Consider the following 19,995-nt stretch of genomic DNA (forward strand, 5'->3'; position numbering starts at 1 on the left):
AGGATTTGTCTTGAAGTGTGCAAAGTTTGCCTAGACGTCCACTTTGGAGGGCACCAGAGTTTATTTGGGGAGAGTTCAACAATTGTCGGTGGGCGCACACACGAACACACTGACTGTGTGCGTTAGATCTGTGGCGACAAATTAATGGCAGCCTCTCCTCTCTAGCCTCATTATCAGTAATAGGAGTCTCACCTGCCCAAGTAGAGGACAGCAGTAATCAGTCATCCTGTCGCCCAGTCGGACTGACCGTCAGTCACTCACACATGCATAGGCACATACACACATACACACTCACACAGACACACACAGTTGAAAACACAAACATATGCACATCCACACACACAAACTGAACATTATTTTGTATTTCTTTTATTTGTTTCACCTTTATTTAACCAGGTAGGCCAGTTGAGAACAAGTTCTCATTTACAACTGCGACCTGGCCAAGATAAAGCAAAGCAGTGCGACAAAAACAGCACAGAGTTGCACATAAACAAACGTACAGTCAATAACACAACAGAAGCATCTATGTACAGTGTGTGCAAATGTAGAAGATTAGCGAGGTAAGGCAAGAAATAGGCCATAGAGGCATAATAATTACAATTTAGCATTAACACTGGAGTGATAGATGAGCTGATGATGATGTCCAAGTAGAGATACTGGGGTGCAAAAGAGCAAGACGATAAATAGCAATATTGGGATGAGGTAGTTGGGTGTGGTAGTTGAATTGACCTTAACCAACTTTAGGTTATCAAATCAAGCTTTATTTATACAGCACATTTCAGAGAGCTAAAAAAAAAAAAGCACCTCATAGTTGAAGACTCATCTTTGAGTTGTAAAAGTGAATTGAAATTACGTAGGAACTGTGCACTCTTTGGAGAGGTGTTTGGCTACTTGGAAACACCAGTTACCTCTCACTCAAACCCTTGTCATTTTCTTTGTCTCATATTGCACCTACCCCAAATTTTTCACAAATATTCTTGTCATGTTACTGAATGTATCCAGAGTATTTTCAGATTTTGTTTTCAACAAATGCTGAGAAAAGTACAGTAAATGTAAAGTACACATAAAATAAAAAGTGTAATGTTTGGATTCAGTCTTGTCAGGTGAATTGTTGTCCTCATCTTTAGTCTAATACTTTTTCCATAATCTCCAAACTGTTCCCTTTTAATTGCTACCATGCTTATGCATATGGTTTCCATATTTCTCCTGTAAGAAACATTTAAATGTAGCCCTATCCATATAGGCCAATTCCCACGAGTGTAAGGGGTTAATAGCATTAGTTAATCGCAATTAATCACAATGAATTTGCTCAAATATGGCCCAAAAGAAAGATGTTTTCATTTATAATGCAGTGCATTGAGTTAGAGGCTTCGATTGTAAGGAATGGGAACACCACATTTTGTTTTGATAGCATTTTCGCCTTAAACAACACAAAAGTAACTAACTGTAAAATACAGCTAACTAGTTTTGCTCCCAGTGTTCAAGTAGGCCTACTCCCTCTCATCAATGTTCTTGAAGTTTAACACTTGCTCACAGCTCACAGCTCTCTCTTTCTCACACAAACACACACACAGCTGTACTGTTAAAGCTTCAGGCATTCTAACTGACTAGGAAAAAATAATACTGGCTCTAAACAACACAAAAGATTTTGGCTGCCCTTAAGTTTTGCTTGATCATATTTGGTTTGTTTTATGGCAGAATGTAATTGTCTCTTGTAGAATTACTTAACTCGGTGGAACTTGATATGCACCAGATTCATTCATCTAGAAATTAACTGACCAAATTTAGTTTGTTCCCCCAAAAAATATTTTGGGTGGCAGCGCTCATTAGCATAATACCCACCATGCTTTGCAACCACACATTTTGTGGGGGTGCTTTGCTGCAGGAGGGACTGGTGCACTTCACAAAATAGATGGCATCATGAGGGAGGAAAATTATGTGGATATATTGAAGCAACATCTCAAGACATCAGTCAGGAAGCTAAAGCTTGGTCGCAAATGGGTCTTCCAAATGGACAAGGACCCCAAGCAGACTTCCAAAGTTGTGGCAAAATGGCTTAAGGACAACAAAGTCAAGGTATTGGAGTGGCCATCACAAAGGCCTGACCTCAATCCTATAGAAGATTTTTGGGCAGAACTGAAAAAGCGTGTGCCAGCAAGGAGGCCTACAAACCCGACTCAGTTACTCCAGCTCTGTCAAGAGGAATGGGCAAAAATTCACCCAACTTATTGTGAGATGCTTGTGGAAGGCTACCTGAAACATTTGACCCAAGTTAAATAATATAAAGGCAATGCTACCTAATACTAATTGAGTGTATGTAAACTTCTGATCAACTGGGAATGTGATGAAAGAAATAAAAGCTGAAATAAATCATTCTCTCTACTATTATTCTGACATTTCACATTCTTAAAATAAAGTGGTGATCCTAACTGACCTAATTTAGGGAATTTTTACTATGAATAAATGTCAGGAATGATGAAAAACTGAGTTTAAATGTACTTGGCTAAGGTGTATGTAAACTTCCGACTTCAACTGTAGATATTGTGTGATAGAGCAGTGTGCAGTGCAGTAGCGGTTGCATCGTCTGTGGATATTTTGAGGTGGTAAGCAAATTGAAGTGGATCTAGGGTGTCAGGTAAGGTAGAGATAAAGTGATCCTTAACTAGCCTCTCAAAGCACTTCATGACTGCACTCTATACTCCTCTGTAAACTGGTCATCTCTGTATACCCGTTGCAACATCCACTGGTTGATGCTTATTTATTAAACCCTCTAAGGCCTCACTCCCCCCTATCTGAGATATCTACTGAACCCCTCATCCTCCACATACAACACCCGTTCTGCCAGTCAGATTCTGTTAATGGTCCCCAAAGCGCACACATCCCTGGGACGCTTGCCTTTTCAGTTCGCAACAGCTAGCGACTGGAACGAGCTGCAACAAACACTCAATCTCTTCATTCAAAGACTCAATCATAGACACTCTTACTGACAGTTCTGGCTGCTTTATGTGATTATTGTTGTCTCTACCTTCTTGCCCTTTGTGCTGTTATCTGTGTCCAATAATGTTTGTACCATGTTTTGTGCTGCTACCATGTTGTGTTGCTACCATGCTGTTGTCATGTTGTGTTTCTTCCATGCTATGTTGTTGTCTTAGCTCTCTCTTTATGTAGTGTTGTCTCTCTTGTCGTGATGCATTTTTTGTTCTATATTTATACTTTTACATTTTTAGTCCCAGCCCCCATCCCTGCAGGAGGCCTTTCCCCTTTTGGTAGGCCGTCATTGTAAATAAGAATTTGTTCTTAAGTGACTTGCCTATTTAAATAAAGGTTCAATTTAAAAAAAAGTTATTTAAATTATGACGACAGAAGTGAGTACTATAATCATTTATTTCAGTTATCTGTGCCTTCTTGGGTACAGGAACCATGGTGGACATCTTGAAGCAAGTGGGTACAGCAGACTGGGATAGAGAGTGACTGAATATGTCCGTAAACACTCCAGCCAGCTGGTCTGCGCCTGCTCTGAGGACGCGGCTAGGGATGCCGTCTTGGCCGGCAGCCTTGCGAGGGTTAACACCCAAATGTCTTACTCATGTGGCAGACCAGTGGGTTTGGTCAAGACGTTTACCCATATCAGACATGGACAGAGAAGAATTAGCTCAGTTTCAAGGGTGTTTATTTAAATAATATATCAAAAAGAAAAGGATAGGTCTCCTCCATGAGACCCTCTCCAGGACACCGTCTTCTGGGTTCCGGGTCTGGCTGTATCCTGTCGGGCACAAAACTGAACTCTTCTTACCTCTGCAACCGTCAACAATAACACGGGAGTCCTTTCTTCCCCCAATCTCTCTGTGAGCTGCCAGGGTCAGCTGGTGAGCAATCCGCCCTTGATTACTCACCAGCTCCCAATCAGCCCCAATTAGTCCTGGCTGGAGAGCCCGTAGAGACCTGGCACTTCCAGCAGATGGAGCCGTTGCCTCGATGTATACTCCATCTGTTACCAGGCTGACCTGCTGTACGCCCCCCCCCCCCCCCCTTAGCTCTGTCGGGGAGGGGACTGTCATCAGTGCAACGTAGATCTCCCTTCTCGATAGGGCATACGCGTTTACATGCTTCGCCCCTGACCTGTGCACAACAGAAAAAGAGAAGCGTTGAAGCGACAAGAACCACCTGGTGACCCGATCGTTCGTGTCCTTTCCCCTGGCCATCCAGACCAGGGGAGCATGGTCCGTGACCAGGGTGAAGTGGGTACCTAGCAGGTAATACTTGAGAGTTACATTTCTCAATGATAGAGTATTTATTTTCCCTAGGCATCAGCTTTCGGCTGATGTACATGATGGGGTGCTCCTCCCCCTCGTGTACCTGGGACAGAACGGCCCCTAGTCCCGTATCACATGCGTCCGTCTGGACCACCATCGGCACCTGGAAATCGGGCGTTATGAGAATCGGATGGGAGCACAGCGCTTCCTTCAGACTGTTGAACGCCGCTTCTGTCTCGGCCGTCCATTTCACTGTTTATGGGAGGCGGGCCCTGGTTAGACCGGTGAGGGGGGAAGCTATAGCCACAAATTTGGGGATAAACCGGCTATAGTATCCTGCCAGTTCCAGGAAGGACTTGACCTGTGTCTTGGTGCGTGGAACGGGGTGAACCTTCCTCTCCTGGAGCTTGACGTTCCCCCGTCCGATCAAATGCCCCAGGTACTCCACCTCCTCGAACACTAACTTGCATTTCTTGGGGTTTGCGGTCAACCCGGCTTGTCTGAGCGCGTCCAGCACCGCCTGGAGGCGCGTCAGGTGCTCTTCCCAACCTTGGCTGTGGATGATGATATCATCCAGATATGCTGCTGCGTACTGCTGGTGGGGTCGAAGCACTCTGTTCATCAGCCGTTGGAATGTGGGCGGGGCTCCGTGGAGACCGAACGGGAGCACCCGGTACTGATACAACCCATCTGCTGTCGAAAACGCCGTCTTCTCCCGGGAGGAGGCTGCCAATGGTACCTGCCAATATCCTTTGATCAGGTCAAGGGTGCTGATGTACCGGGCCTTTCCCAATCGGTCGATGAGCTCCACCCTCGGCATGGGGTAGGCGTTCAATACGCTTATGTCGTTCACACCCCGGAAATCATTACAGAAGCGGAGGCTACCGTCCGGTTTGGGCACCAACGCGATGGGGCTGCACCATGCGCTGTGGGACTCTTCAATGAACCCCATCCGCAGCATAGCCTCCACTTCTTGTTTCACGGCCTTCCGTCGGGCCTCCGGAATCGGATACAGCCTCTTTCTTACCGTTTCCCCGGGCCGGGTACGGATATGGTGTTCAATGAGGGTCGTGCGGCCCGGCTTCTCGGAGAACACCGCCGTTTTCCGATCGACAAGCTCCCTGAGCTCTTGCTTCTGGGCCGGGTCGAAGTCCTCATTGCTCGGGACCACCACTGGTTCCGTTGGTGTCCTGGGTCCCGACCATAACACGGCCAAGGCTGTCCGCTCGTGCCACTTCTTCAACAGGTTCACGTGGTAAATCTGTTGAGGTTTCTGTCTCCCCGGTTGTCATACGCGGTAATTGACAGGTCCCAGCTTCTCGACCACCTCGTATAGTCTGTGCCATGTTCCCAGGAACTTACTTTCGGCCGTGGGGATCAATACCAACACCCTGTCTCCCACCTGGAATTCTCGGGGCTGAGCTCCCCGATTGTAGACCTGGGCTTGGGCGCGTTGGGCCTTCTCCATATATTCCCACATGACTGGCCATATGGCTGTCATCCGCTCCCGCATCGTCTCCACGTGCTCTACCATGCTGCGTAAGGGGGTCGGTTGGGCTTCCCACACCTCCTCGGTGAGGTCCAGTAGGCCACGTGGCCTCCTCCCGTAGAGGAGTTCAAATGGGGAAAACCCAGTGGAGGATTGGGGTACTTCTCGGATTGAGAACATTAGGTGGGGTAGTAGCTGGTCCCAGTTCTTCCCGTCCTGCTCGATGACCTTCCGCAGCATCTGTTTGAGCGTTTTGTTAAAGCCCTCGACGAGCCCATCCGTCTGCGGGTGAAAAACGGAGGTCCGGATCTGCTTGATCTGCAGGAGGGCACACTATTCTTTCATGAGGCGGGACATAAACTCTGTACCTTGGTCTGTCAGGATCTCGTTCGTGATGCCTACCCGGCTAAAGAGGTGGACCAGCTCCCGGGCGATTCCCTTGGATACCGCCGCCCGTAGGGGAATGGCCTCGGGATACCGGGTGGCATAGTCTACTATTACCAAGATGTACCTGTGTCCTCGTGCAGTCTTAACCAGGGGTCCAACTATGTCCATGGCGATGCGTTCAAAGGGCACCCCGATGATCGGCAGGGGGACCAGAGGGTTTTGGTGTGCTTTCGGGGCAGTGAGTTGACACTCCGGGCAGCTGCGACAGTAGTCTTCCACGGCCCTACTCATCCCGGGCCAGTGGAACCAGGCGGCAATCCGTTCCCGGGTCTTCTCCATTCCCAGGTGCGCCCCCAACAGGTGGGTGTGGGCCAGCTGAAGAACGGTTCCTACGTACCGTCGGGGCAGCAACAATACCTCTCGAAGTTCCCCCTGTTGGCGCGACACCTGATACAAAAGGTTATTATTCATTTGAAAATGGGGGTATCGCCAGTCACTCACCCCCGGAAGTAGCTGTCCATCCACTGCTATCACTTGGGCGGCGGCAGCTTTCAAATTTGGATCCTCCCACTGGGCCGTCCCGAATTGTCCCCTCAGTTGGCCCCCAGCGGGGGTCTCGACTGGCTCCTCCAGGGGTTCTCCAGGGGGTTCGGGTTCCGGCGCCCTTTCTGACTCCGACTCCGGAGCCGTAGACACCTGCTGGTTAACCGGTTGCTTCTGGGCCGCACAGACTATTGGTCGTCCCCGCTCTCTTCTTCGGCCGGCTCGTACCTTCTTCCTCAACTCGTGCCCCCATAGGGCCGCGAACAGCGGAAAATCCCGACCTACTAGGAGAGGTACCGGCAACTCTGGCACTGCACCCACCGTAATCTGGCAGCTCCCTTGTGGTGTCATGATGTTGGTCCATACGGTGGGATACTGCTTTGTGTCACCGTGAACACAGGAAATGGACATCTCCCTACCCCTTTCGATCTCCTGGTTCAGCAGGCTACTTCCGGAGTCCCCAATAGCGCTTCTGTGTCGTGTCCGTCCACCTTCACCAGGACCATGGGTGCAGTTGATTTGGGGTGCGCCCAAGAGGAGGTGACATAGTTCACGGCATGACCCACCTCGCCGCCGGGGCTAGCTGATGGCATCGACTCCTCTCGAGCCGGGCAATTCCAGGCAATGTGCCCCCGGGCGTCACACTGAAAACACCTCCTTCGATCTCCATCTACCTAGGGTCGTCGGGGACGGGTCGGCCCTACCCCAGCCGTTTCTCCACGGGTTTGCGGTCCTTTGGCCCTGCCGACTGTCGGTTCGGTGTACACCGCGGTGGGTCTGTCCTTCCGTCCCCTCGGATGGGTCGCCGATTCGTCCCATCTCCCACTCAGCAGGGCCTGCATGTTATGATGCGTCTCCACTGCTTCCAGGAGGCCCTCCAAGGTCTGGGGCGTGCATAGACTCGCTGCCCTCTTCATGTCGTAAGGTAGCGCCCGTAAGAAGCGATCCAGGACCACTTTGTCGAGGATGGAGAGGGTGGATACGTCGGTTGGGAGCCATGCCCTGGTGACGCGCAGTAGGTCGCTCATTTGTGCTCGGGGGGATGCATCGGCTACGAACCTCCAGTCGTGGAACCGTTGAGCCCGATGGGCCAGGCTGTACCCGAAGCGGCTGAGTATCTCCCGTTTGAATCTGTCGTAATTAGCCGCCTGTTCGTCGTTCAGGTCCCAATACGCCTTTTGGGCATTCCCCGAGAGGAACGGGGCCAACAGACTGGCCCACTTCGGGCTTGGCCATCCTTGCCGTAGAGCTGTCCGTTCAAATGTACAGAGGTATGTTTCGACGTCATCGTCTTCCGTTAGCTTGATTTAAAACTGGTTGGGATGTGACCCAGGAGACGCTCCTCCTTGCAGCTTCCTGACTTCCTCAACGAGGCGGACGTTTTGTAGTCGCTGTTCCTCCAGCGTTCGTTCCTTAACCGCCTGTTGTGCTTGTTGGGCCCGGACGAACTGAGCTATCAACTCGTCCATGTTGATACTGTGTAAACGTCTACCCTGGTCTGACCACGTTATCAGACGTGCCCGCATTCTTCACCACTTGTGGCAGACCAGGGGGTTTGGTCAAGACGTTTACCCATATCAGACACGGACAGAGAAGGATTAGCTCAGTTTCAGGGGTGTTTATTTAAATAATAGATCAAAAAGAAAAGGATAGGTCTCCATGAGACCCTCTCCGGGACACCGTCTTCTGGGTTCTGGGTCTGGCTGTATCCTGTCGGGCACAAAACTGAACTCCCTCTTCTTACCTCTGCAAACGTCAACAATAACACAGGAGTCCTTTCTTCCCCCACTCTCTGTGTGCTGCCCTTCTGGCAGCTTTATGGGCCTTGCACAGTTGGTGAGCAATCCACCCTTGATTACTCACCAGCTCCCAATCAGCCCCAATCAGTCCTGGCTGGAAAGCCCGTCGAGACCTGGCACGTCCAGCAGATGGAGCCATCGCCTCGTGATGTATACTCCATCTGTTACCAGGCCTCGCGAGTTTCCCCCTGGTGGCTGACCTGCTGTACGCCACACTCACCTCGGCCACGGAGAACGAGAGCCCACAGTCCTTGGGAGCGGGCTGCGTCGGTGGCACTGTGTTATCCTCAAAGTGGACGAAGAAGGTGTTTAGCTTGTCCGGGAGCAAGACGCCGGTGTCCGCGACGTGACTGGTTTATTCTTTGTAATCCGTGATTTTCTGTAGACCCTGCCACATACATCTCGTGTCTGAGCGGTTGAATTGTGACTCCACTTTGTCTCTGTACTGACGTTTTGCCTGTTTGATTGCTTTACGGATGGAATAACTACACTGTTTGTATTTAACCATATTACCAGTCACCTTGCCATGGTTAAATGCGGTGGTTCGTGTTTTCAGTTTTGCGCGAATGGCCATCTATCCATGTCACTGAACTGGGTGTGTGTGAGGGGAATACTACTGATAGCAGCACATCTCTTATCTGAACTACACTTAAAAATTAGAATTATTAGAGTACATAATAAATCTAGAGTACTGCATTACTTTGCATGTACACCTAATAAAAAATCAACAACACTTAAGTCAACTAAATATGTACAATATTTACAGGAGCTCTCAGACTATGCTGCCATTACAGCACCATGCCAAAATATTTCAAGGCAGAAAATGATCAACCAAAAATATAACTAATCACCATATTTATGAAGAGTGGGAGGGGGTTACTAATTGTAATTTTATGGCCCTCTTTCCTTCCCACACTTCGATTTGAACAATTTACAATGACTCATCGTGGAGCACTCTCCACGTACCCTGCTACTCAGAAGCCCCTGTGTTGAGGGGAAGGTCTGACCCTGGCGTGGCCCTGTGTTCTGCTCCACTAAATAGCACAGTAGCCCGGGTATTTTTCCATTATTGCATCTTGTTGGCTTCATTCTGACTGATGTCCACTGCTGACAAATGGCATTTTCTCCCAGCCAGCATGCAACCCTTCCTATAGGCCTAACTCCTTCTCGTTTGGCTCAGTTCCACCTCAACCCCTAGCTCCTTTACTGTTGCCCTTTCCTGTTCAAAGATCTGTAAAGACATAAATATTGCTGTAAATAATATGGGGATAGCTCACCCTTGCCCTCCATAAGGACATATTGCTTTCATCCAGATATTCAAACAGTAATGAGGTGGATAGGCGAAAGCAATATGGCCTCAGAGAGGGCAACATGGAACAATCCCCATATTGCTTACATCAATCCAGTCCTTTCAGATCTGTGCATACCAAATGTGTAAGAGTTCAGGAAATGGGCTAGGGCCAGAACCTCTTTGAGACAAGGAAAGGAGGAAGATGAGGAGAGGTGTAGTAGAGAGGCGCAGAGAAAGGGAGGGAGAGAGCGAGCGAGCGAGATGGCTTTGGTCTGCTGCATAATAATTCAAAGAGATTATTATTCAAATGAAGACAACCTTTCAGCAGAAAGAGGGGAGAAGATAAGAAAGGGAGGGAGACAAACAAGAAGCCAGCTCTAATTTACAACTCACTCCGACTGCAATTGCCACCATCTCATGGCCCATGCATGAACTTAAAAGATGGTGGTGATTCTCTCGTAATTCGAAGATGTGTTCGGGTCTACATTCGTCGTCTCCCCTGCCCAACAGTAACCCAATCTTTTCCCCTCCAGAACCAAAGTCCCTATCTACTGACTAGCTGACTGTTTTAGTCCTGGTCTATCCTTTTCTCAGGACCAGGTCGTTGTTAAAACGCTCTTGCAACGTACCCCAACCTCTTAATTTAGAGCCCAATTTCAAGGGACACTGCCTCACCTGAAAGAGAGGGAGAGGGAGGGGGAGGGAGAGAGACGGAGAGGAAGAGAAATGTTTGGAAGGAGAGTTTACGCCTCCCTTTTTCTCCCATGATGCGTTGGGACTATCCCTTCAAGTCTGACAGCGTGACTCACAATCCGACCCCTCTACGCCCTTCTCATATACACACACACTGTTTATTAGCAAAACACAGAAACACAGGAGCCATCTCCACATCGCTACACTGGGGGTGTGTGAGGGGAATACTACTGATACCAGCAAATCTCTTATCTGAAATAAATGAAACATGCAACAATTTAAAACTTTTTACCGAGTTACAGTTCAAATAAGGAAATCAGTCAATTGAAAGAAAATAATTAGACCCTAATCTATGTTGGTGATAGATACTTAAAAAAAAAGTAGGAGCGTGGATTAGAAAACCAGTCAGTATCTGGTGTGATCACCATTTGCCTCATGCAGCGCAACACATCTCCGTCGCATAGAGTTGATCAGGCTGTTGATTGTGGCCTGTGGAATGTTGTCACACTCCGCCTCAATGGCTGTGCAAAGTTGCTGGATATTGGCAGGAATTGGAACACGATGTCGTACACGTCAACCAAGACCATCCCAAACATGCTCAATGGGTGACATGTCTGGTGACTATGCAGGCCATGGAAGAACTGGGACATTTTCAGCTTAAGGCAATTGTGTACAGATCCTTGCGACATGGGGCCGTGCATTATCATGCTGAAACCTGAGGTTATGGCGACAGATGAGTGGCACAACAATTGGCCTCAAGATAACGCTGTCTGCCCGGTACAGTTGAAACCGGGATTAATCCGTGAAGAGCACACTTCTACAGTGTGCCAGTGGCCATCGAAAGTTGGTTACGACGCCGAACTGCAGTCAGGTCAAGACCCTGGTAGGGACAACGAGCACGCAAATGAGCTTCCCTGAAACGGTTTCTGACAGTTTGTGCAGAAATTCTTTGTTTGTGCAAACCCACAGTTTCATCAGCTTACTGGGTGTCTGAGCTCAGACGAATGTGGAGGCTGGCGTGGTTACACATGGTCTGCGGTTGTGAGGCCGGTTGGACGTACTGCCAAATTCTCTAAAAACAACGTTGGAGGAGGCTTATGGTAGAGAAAATAACATAACATTCTCTGGTCACAGCTCTGTTGGACATTCCTGCAGTCAGCATGCCAATTGCACACTCCCTCAAAACTTGAGACACATGTGGCATAGTGGTGTGTGACAAAACTGCACATTCTAGTGGAATTTTATTGTCCCCAGCACAAGGTGCACATGTGTAATGATCAACTTCTTGATATGCCCCACCTGTCAGGTGGATGGATTATCTTGGCAAAGGAGAAATGCTCAATAACAGGGATGAAAACTCATTTGTACACACAATTTCAGCAAAATACGTTTTTTTTTGTGCATTTCTGGGGCTGTTTATTTCAGCTCGTGAAACATGTGATCAACACCTTTATATGTTGCATTCAGTTTTGTTGAGTATAAAAACTAAAACAGTTATTTTTGGTTTTTCTGGCAAGCATTTTGTATTGTATTATGTATACCGGGGGTGTAGCCAAAAATGTGTTGGTGGGTTGGCCTGGGTGGGGGTGCCGAGGATAATTTTTTTAATAAGAATGTATTGCCTACGCCCCTGATATATACTGTACAAAGCTTCGTGTAGCAATCAATAAGTTTGCTGCACCTTTCTTCTGACAGTTTGGCCCACTTTTAAGCAATATTTGAAGGGTGCCATCCACCAACTGTTGTTTTCAGATCTTGACATATATTTTGGATGTGATTCAGATCTGGACTCTTTGCTGGCCCCCAGAACGCTCTTAATCATTCCTGGGTGGTTTATGACGGGTGTTTGGGGTCGTTGTCCTGCTGGAAGACCCACAACCTTCAATGGAGACCCAGTTTTTGGACAGTGGGTTGACCATTGGACTACAAAACACCTGATAATCTGCTGATTTCATGATGCATTGCACACTGGACAAGGTCGATGTGTTCATTTGAAACAGGGAGGGAATACCTGGATTTGTCTAATGAGAAATGCTTATTTTCATTTTCCAAAACATTTTGAAAGTTTACCTTTGCGTAATCTTTGCGACATGGGTTAATCTCTGTTAACCCAAAAGTAAAATATCTCATAATTTGAATTTGTTGAGCTGCGTGATTAACTTCTGTGGTCATACTTGTTAGAAATAGAAGTTTCAGAAAAAGTATAATCTCCACCCACACAAAAGGAAACTCTCAGCCACATAACATGAACTTTAACAAGTACCAAGACATTTTAGTCAAAAACCTGGTTTCCTCCGCCAGGAGGATATATACACTATCGTATTTTATAATTTAGTAACTACAGTTGAAGTCGGAAGTTTACATACACCTTAGCCAAATACATTTAAACTCAGTTTTTCACAATTCCTGACATTTAATCCTAGTAAGAATTCCCTGTCTTAGGTCAGTTAGGATGACCAATTTATTTTAAGAATGTGAAATGTCCGAATAATAGTAGAGAGAATTATTTATTTCAGCTTTTAGTTCTTTCATCACATTCCCAGTGGATCAGAAGTTTACATACACTCAATTAGTATTAGGTAGCATTGCCTTTATATTGTTTAACTTGGGTCAAACGATTTGGGTAGCCTTCCACAAGCTTCCTGCAATAAGTTGGGTGAATTTTGGCCCATTCCTCCTGACAGAGCTGGAGTAACTGAGTCAGGTTTGTAAGGCCTCCTTGCTCGCACATGCTTTTTCAGTTCTGCCCACACATTTTCTATAGGATTGAGGTCAGGCCTTTGTGATGGCCACTCCAATACCTTGACTTTTTTGTCCTTAAGCCATTTTGCCACAACTTTGGAAGTATGCTTGGGGTCCTTGTCCATTTGGAAGACCCATTTGCAACCAAGCTTTAGCTTCCTGACTGATGTCTTGAGATGTTGCTTCATTATATCCACATCATTTCCCTCCCTCATGATGCCATCTATTTTGTGAAGTGCACCAGTCCCTCTTGCAGCAAAGCAACCCCACAACATGATGCTGCCACTCCGTGCTTCAACGGTTGGGATGGTGTTCTTCGGCTTGCAAGCCTCGCCATTTTTCCTCCAAACATAACGATGGTAATTATGGCCAAACAGTTCTAATTTTGTTTCATCAGACCAGAGGACATTTCTCCAAAAAGTACAATCTTTGTCCCCATGTGCAGTTGCAAACCGTAGTCTGGCTTTTTTATGGCGGTTTTGGAGCAGTGGCTTCTTCCTTGCTGAGCGGCCGTTCAGGGAATGTCGATATAGGACTCATTTTACTGTGGATATAGATACGTTTGTACCTGTTTCCTCCAGCGTCTTCACAATTTCCTTTGCTGTTGTTCTGGGATTGATTTGCACTTTTCGCAACAAAGTAAGTTCATCTCTAGGAGACAGAACGTGTCTCCTTCCTGAGCAGTATGATGGCTGCGTGGTCCCATGTTGTTTATACCTGCGTACTATTGTTTGTGCAGATGAACGTGGTACCTTCAGGCGTTTGGAAATTTCTCCCACGGATGAACCAGACGTGTAGAGGTCTACAATTGTTTTTCAGAGGTCTTGGCTGATTTCTTTTGATTTTCCCATGATGTCAAGCAAAGGGGCACTGAGTTTGAAGGTAGGTCTTGAAATACATCCACAGGTACACCTCCAAATGACTCAAGTAATGTCAATTAGCCTATCAGAAACTTCTAAAGCCATAACATAATTTTCTGGAATTTTCCAAGCTGTTTAAAGTCACAGTCAACTTAGTGTATGTAAACTTCTGACCCACTGGAATTGTGAAACAGTGAATTATAAGTAAAATAATCTGTCTGTAAACAATTGTTGTAAAAATTACTTGTGTCATGCACAAAGTAGGTGTCCTAACCGACTTGCCAAAACTATAATTTGTTAACAAGACATTTTTTGGAGTGGTTGAAAAACGAGTTTTAATGACTCCAACCTAAGTGTATGTAAACTTCCGATTTCAACTGTATGTAAGAATACTGCTCCCTGTTCACCCATGACTGCGTGGCCACGAACGCTTCCACCTCAATCATCAAGTTTGCAGATGACACAACAGCAGTAGGCCTGATTACCAACAATGACAAGACCGCCTACAGGGAGGAGGTGAGGGCCCTGCGGAGTGGTGCCAGGAAAATAACCTCTCCCTTAATGTCAACAAAACGAAGGAGCTGATCGTGGACTTCAGGAAACAGCAGAGGGAGCACGCCCCTATCCACATCAATGGGACTGCAGTGGAGAAGGTGAAAAGCTTCAAGTTCCTCGGCAAACACATCACTGACAATCTGAAATGGTCCGTCCACACAGACAGTGTGATGAAGAGGCGCAACAGTGCCTATCGCCCCATGATGAGTGCTACGGGGCAATAGTAATTTAGTTCAGTTACCTTCTTGCCTTCTTTGGTACAGGAACAATGTTGGCCATCTTGAAGCATGTGGGGACCCCAGACTGGGATAGACCCCAATAGCTTTATAGTTTCATTCTTATTGTGAGGGTTTTTGAAATACGAGGTGTTTAAATACCATTTGACAACCTGCCTTTTTAGCTTGGCCTTTAATCATGTTCTTTGATTCTGTGTTTTTTTTATTTTTTATGTATTGTTTTAAGTGTGTTGCTATTTTAAATGCACCTCAAATATAGTTTGTTTTGAAGTTGGATTCGATATTGGATCTTTAATTGATGAAATGACGAGTCGTATGAATATAGACTACATTAACTTTATAGTCTATCATTCTTAGTAAGATGTTTTTAAAATGTACGAACTACTGGTTATAGGCTTACTAAATACATTTTTGAGCTCTGTTTTTATCATGACCGGTGAGCCAACTCCAGCAACACCATTACCTGTCCTTCCTAGTACCATCCTTCCTAGTACCATCCTTCCTAGTACCATCCATCCTAGTACCATCCATCCTAGTACCATCCTTCCTAGTACCATCCTTGCTAGTACCATCCTTCCTAGTACCATCCAACTCGGCTGGCAACAGAATAGAAGCCATCTGACGCTGTCAAGACTTTAGTTTTTTTTACTTTTTTTTTTAACTACCTTTATTTGTATTTTTTTTGTCTGCATACTGCAATTCAGCTTTTAGCTGCGAATGTGTACAAGACCGCCTAACTAATAATACAACCTTCATTGAATTAATTGTACTACTTTCTAAGAAACTAATGTGAAGACTTGAATGTGATACAGTACAATCAAATCTTTATCGATCCATTATACAGAGACAACGGAAATGTGTTAGTACTTGCTGTCACAGTACCCATCCACACCACACAATTTCTCTGGGAAAGTCTGCAAAAGTCTGGGAGCAGCACAGGGTCAACTTAGGGGCACATCGGTACAGCAACCCTCCGATGCATGTCTCCCTGACCATTGTACTGATCTGTCCTCTCTCGCTCTTCCAGGGTTACTCTATGCTGTTTGAGTCAATGCTGGATTCGGTTCTCTACGCCAGAGACCTCCACCTGGCCGAGGGGGGCTCAGGTGAGACACACACTTTACCTTACTGAATTTATGGACCCTATACCCTCATAAAATTAATAATACACTCCTATGCAAATAGCTTATAGTCTAAATGCCTGTAAAAATATCATATCCCCCCACCACAAAAAAACTAAACAAACAACAACATAAAAAATACTCATATTTATATGCTAGATCAGGTTATTTACCGTCTCTCTCTTTTGCCCTACCTATTGTGGTTGATGCTATTGTGGGTGGAGCTTAAAATGGCATTAGATGTTGCATGACCATCATGTGACCACAACACCTGAGCAGAGCTATCAGGCAGCTTTTTTTTCTGGTATGGACACACATGGACACGGATGCAAACACACAGGAATGGACACGCACACACACACTTCAGTGCTGGTCCACCAAATGCCCCCTGTAGGAAGTGTAGTAGAAGGCAGTAGCCGTCCAATGCCAGTTCGGTGTGGTTTTATATGTCCATTTACAACATTTTATTGTGCGTGCCTGTCTCCAGAGCCTTATCTCCGGCCGTGCATGCCGCTTTGCATTTTACTGTGTATCGATTTAAATTCGAAAAGGGGTGAAAGCAAGTGGAGTTTTAAATTACAGGATAAATCACTTGTGGGAGACTTGACTGCCTTAGTTTTTACTGAAGCGCAAAGCCACTGCAGTTGATGCGTTTCAAAGGTCTGTTCTCTTATGTATGGTTTTCTTTGATGTGCGTATGTGTAAGCACACTAGAGCACAGACGATAAATCGAAAATTAGACACCAACATTGTCTTAATCTTACCGAAGCAACTTTTCTTACGTCACATCATTTTTTCCCCCCTCTCGATTTGCGTACTGATTGAGCAATGCCGGAAGTAATCTCTCGTGGAGAGAAACACATAACAACTGGTATTGTAGTTTAGCGTCTGTCAACAGACTGGGATGCGACGACTACCGAATAACTTTGTTCCGGTGCGCAGATTTTTCGTCACATGACCGTTTGGACAGATCACGCGTAAAAAGTTCAAAAGAAATCATATCATTCTAGATCCTATTTTAACAGGTTGCACATCAAAATGTAAATCATACATTCTCCGGATGTTAGATGAAATAGCAAACCTATTTTTTTTAACCATCCCATCTCCGTTGTCTTACTTCTTAAAGGCACTGGGAAAAGTTAGTCCAGAACCCTGCCGCTAATGGAAATGAACTGTGCATTAAAAGTGGAACAAATCGCCGTGTTTATCGTTATCGAGCAAAATGGGTCAGTTTATTGACATACGACTTTTTGTCCATATCGCCCAGCTCTAGTGTGTACACCTGTTAACAGATGGTACACAGTACAGTATTTCACTGCTTTTCTGCCTGTGTGTTTTTGTACCTTTTACCGCGTGTGCGTGTGTAGCCCATGCCGGCATGTGTGAGAGAGCATATGGATATTCAGGGTCAGCTCCTGTCTGTCACTGGCCAAGCTTAATGATTTGTGACAAACAGGGCCTGACACAGGAGCATGTCCGAGAGTAGTTCTGAGATGCTGCCTTTTGCTGCAGAAAGATCACACACCTGGAGAGTGAAGGGGGGAGGGGGGGAGAAGAAGATGCAGACTAGAGGGAGAGAAGGAAAGAGCAATGAAGATGAGATAATGTGAGGGCAGAGAGCGGGATGGATAGAGAAAACGAGATGAAGAGGAAAGAGGGGGCAGAGCCAGATGAGGGGAGCAGAGGGCACGGAGAGAAAGAATGAAGGATAAAGAGTATAGGTAAGATACTGAATCCCCACCTCTGATTTCTCTTGGTTGGAAGCCATTATTTGTCAAGCATTCTCTCATAACTCTTTTTTGGGGTTTCTTATTTCACTGATGGCCGTGTGCGTGTGTGCTTTCATGTGTGTTATTTCTCCATCTCCTGGGTTGCAGTAGTGTGTGTGTTTTACATGAGTGTGTTTCAGAAGTTCCCTCATTCTACCCAGCACATTAACCTCCTCTTCATCCCTAAATGTGTCCCCATTCACCAGAGTAGTCCAGTGTCAAGGGATAAGGGATCTTTTCTTGTCCGTCCACCCCCTCCTCCTCCCTTCATGGCCGACCAGGGGGGGGGGGGGGGGGGGTTGACAAACGGGCCGTGAGCAGCGAGTCGAGAAGGACACAGATGTCAAAGCCATGAATCTGGGAATACCTGTGTACACCCCTCCCCGACTCGTTCTCTCTTTCTCTCTCTCTCTCCGTCTACAGTACAGCACCCCACCTCCTGCCTCTCGATTTTTTTCCTATTCACCTCTACTTCTCTCACCCCCTCCTTTCTCTCCCACCCCTCTTTCTCTTCCCCCCCCCCCCCCCCCCCCCCCCCTTTCTTTGACAGGCCTGTTTCATTCCTGCCCAGTCAGCATCCCCCTCCTCTCACCTAGCCCTCATAATTACTCACTTGCTCCAGTAGTCAGGGGGAAAATGAAGTGACAAATCTGTCATCATGGGTGATGGTGTGCGTGGCTCTTCAGCCACGGTGACACCTGCCAATCAGAGGAGCCCGTGAGACGACCATCACATAGCTGTCACCATCCATTGAGTCTTCCTGTTTTCTGACACAACACGACTGACGTGATCACAACAGACCTAACCTACTAGCCTACTAGTAAGTCTAGCTAATGTTAGCGAACGAACAAAATGAATATACAATTACACTTTTACTTGTTTACTTGACTTTTCTACTCAATAAATTGACTCTGTCCATCACTTCTGTTGTTTGGCTGTGCCCATAGCAACGTTCGAACATGAGGTGGATAGCTTGTATTCTTGACCATCAAATCAAATTGTATTGGTCACATACACATGGTTAGCAGATGTTATTGCGAGTGTAGGGAAATGCTTGTGCTTCGTGTTCCGACAGTGCAGCAATATCTAACAAGTAATCTAACAATTCCACAACAACAACATAATACATACAAATCTAAGTAAAGGCGTGGAATAAGAATATGTACATATAAATATATGGATGAGCAATGACTGAGCGGCATAGGAAAGATGCAATAGATGGTATAAAATACAGTATGGACATATGGGATGAGTAATGCAAGATATGTGAACATCATTATTATAGTGGCATTAATAAAGTGACTAGGGATCCGTTTGTTAGAGTGGCCAATGATTTCAAGTCTGTATGTATGCAGCAGCCTCTGTGTTAGTGATTGCTGTTTAACAGTCTGATGGCCTTGAGATGGAAGCTGTTTTTCAGTCTCGGTCCCAGCTTTGATGCACCTGCACCTGTACTTTGATGCACCTTTGATGCACCGCCATCTGGATGATAGCGGGTTGAACAGGCAGTAGCTCGGGTGGTTGTTGTCTTTGATGATCTTTTTGGCCTTCCTGTGACATCGGGTGCTGTAGGTGTCCTGGAGGGCAGGTAGTTTGCCCCCAGTGATGCTTTGTGCAGACCGTACCACTGCGGTTGTGGGCGGTGCAGTTGCCGTACCAGGCAGTGATACAGCCCGACAGGATGCTCTCAATTGTGCAGCTGTAAAAGTTTGTGAGAGTTTTAGGTGACAAGCCAAATTTCCTCAGCCTCCTGAGGTTGAAGAGGCGCTGCTGCTGTTTCGCCTTCTTCACCACACTGTCTGTGTGGGTGGACCATTTCAGTTTGTCCACGATGTGTACGTCGAGGAACTTAAATCTTTCCACCTTCTCCACTGCTGTCCCGTCGATGTGGATAGGGGGCTGCTCCCTCTGTTGTTTCCTGATGTCCACGATCATCTCCCTTGTTTTGTTGACGTTGAGTGAGAGGTTGTTTTCCTGACACCACACTCCGAGTGCCCTCACCTCCTCCCTGTAGGCTGTCTCATCGTTGTTGGTATTCAAGCCTACTACTGTTGTGTCTTCTGCAAAGTTGATGATCGAGTTGGAGGCGTTCATGGCCACACAGTCATGGGTGAACAGGGAGTACAGGAGGGGGCTGAGCACGCACCCTTGTGGGTCCCCAGTGTTGAGGATCAGCGAAGTTGAGGATCAGCGAAGTTTCCTTGCATCACCACCTGGGGGAGGCCCGTCAGGAAGTCCAGGACCCAATTGCACAGGG

The 19,995-nt window shown here is 46.6% G+C and overlaps 1 pseudogene; it reads left to right on the top strand.

Moving 5' to 3' along the window:
- The window catches only part of LOC120025093, a 119,336-nt pseudogene that overhangs the window by 28,975 nt on the left and 70,366 nt on the right, over positions 1–19,995 (top strand).

Source organism: Salvelinus namaycush, chromosome 30 (genome assembly GCF_016432855.1).
Source record: "Salvelinus namaycush isolate Seneca chromosome 30, SaNama_1.0, whole genome shotgun sequence".
NCBI lineage: Eukaryota > Metazoa > Chordata > Actinopteri > Salmoniformes > Salmonidae > Salvelinus > Salvelinus namaycush.